This window comes from Arachis ipaensis, chromosome B2 (genome assembly GCF_059453495.1).
Source record: "Arachis ipaensis isolate K30076 ecotype BB chromosome B2, ASM5945349v1, whole genome shotgun sequence".
In the NCBI taxonomy this organism is placed as follows: Eukaryota; Viridiplantae; Streptophyta; class Magnoliopsida; order Fabales; family Fabaceae; genus Arachis; species Arachis ipaensis.
Window position 1 is genome coordinate 86,765,951 of NC_142437.1, and position 1,822 is coordinate 86,767,772.

Genomic DNA, 1,822 nt, shown 5'->3' on the forward strand with positions numbered 1-1,822 from the left:
GACCAAGGAATTGGCTATTGATCAAGATTTGAGAGATTGAATTACCAAGGAATTGGAATTCAATCACTTAAGATTGCCAAGGAGATCAATGAATGCATTGATTGAGGAAGAGATGAGAATGAACTTGATCTGGAGAATACAATATCTCCTGAGCCCAATGAATCCCCCATTTCTGATCTTACCCATTCTTTTTACGTTCTGCCATTTACTTTTATGTTCATTTCCCCAAATCCCCATTTAAGATTCTGCAATTTACTTTTCATCATTTACATTTTGCTCTTTATTTCCAGCATTTACACTTTCTATTATTTACTTTCCCGCCATTTATGTTTCTGCAAATATCAACTCAATTTCTGCGTAGCTCAACTAGAACATTCCTCTGATTAAAGTTGCTTGACCAATCAATCCCTGTGGGATTCAACCTCACTCTATTGTGAGTTTTTACTTGACGACAATTCGGTATACTTGTCGAGGGAAATTTGTTGAGAGACAAGTTTCTGTGCATCAAGTTTATGGCGCCGTCGCCGGGGATTGATTTTGTATCAACAATGATTAAATTGGTGGATAACTAGATTGAGCATTTTTCTTTTGTTTGATTTAATTTCTGTTTGAGTAATTTACTTTTAGTTTTAGTTATTTTCTTTCCTTTATCCCTTACCTGTTTGTGGTGTCATCTTATTTGTTTACAATTCAGTTCACTAACCCACTAACTGTTTGATATATTGCATCACTCACACTAACAGCATTTCTGACAAGAATACTTCCTGCATTTATCTCCTTCTTGCTTGTGCCTTGTTGGTTGTATGACAGGTAGAAGAAGCGGGGCTTCAACTTTCTTTGATTCTGAACCTGAGAGGACCTTCCTTAGACTAAGGAGGGAAGCAAGAGGAAAGAGAGTTGTTAGTGCTGAGAAAGAGGAGGAGTATTTTGAACCAGACATGGATGAGAATATGGAGAACCATCATGAAGAAGAGGCTCACAACCATGGCAGAGAAGGTACAGTGCATCATGCTGGACAAGAGAGAAGAGTTCTAGGCTCTTACATCAATCCAAACCCAGGAAACTGTGGAAATAGCATCCAAAAGCCAACCATACATGCCAATAATTTTGAACTAAAGCCACAGCTCATCACCCTTATTCAGAACAACTGTTCATTCGGAGGAAGTGTCCAAGAAGACCCCAATCAACATCTAACCACCTTCCTGAGGATATGTGATACTGTGAAGTCTAATGGTGTTCATCCTGACACCTATAGATTGCTTTTGTTTCCCTTTTCACTCAAGGACAAAGCATCTAAATGGTTGGAATCTTTCCCGAAGGAGAGTTTAATAACCTGGGAAGATGTGGTAAACAAATTCTTGGCGAGATTCTATCCTCCTCAAAGAATCAACAGGTTGAGAGCTGAGGTACAAACCTTCAGGCAACAAGATGGTGAAACTCTCTATGAAGCATGGGAGAGGTTTAAGGACTTGACAAGAAAGTGCCCGCCAGATATGTTCAATGAATGGGTGCAGTTACACATTTTCTATGAAGGTCTTTCTTACGAATCAAAGAAGGCAGTAGACCACTCATCTGGGGGATCTCTGAACAAGAAGAAGACCATTAAAGAAGCCATAGATGTCATTGAGACTGTAGCTGAGAATGACTACTTCTATACCTCTGAAAGAGGCAACACTAGAGGAGTGATGGAGATAAACAACGTGGATGACTGCTGGCTCAAAACAAGATGATCACCAAGCAGCTGGCTGACCTTACCAAGAAGATGGAAAGGAACCAAGTAGCAGCAATCATTACCTCATCAGCAGCTCAAGAAGGAGTGAAT

At 39.8% G+C, this 1,822-nt stretch overlaps 1 non-coding gene across 1 annotated transcript; it reads right to left on the reverse strand.

Moving 5' to 3' along the window:
- Window positions 1–1,391: 1,391 nt before the first annotated feature.
- On the reverse strand, window positions 1,392–1,498 carry LOC148574714 (small nucleolar RNA R71). Its single transcript, XR_015905527.1, has one exon. It is a non-coding gene; the product is annotated as a small nucleolar RNA R71 (small nucleolar RNA).
- Window positions 1,499–1,822: the final 324 nt, after the last annotated feature.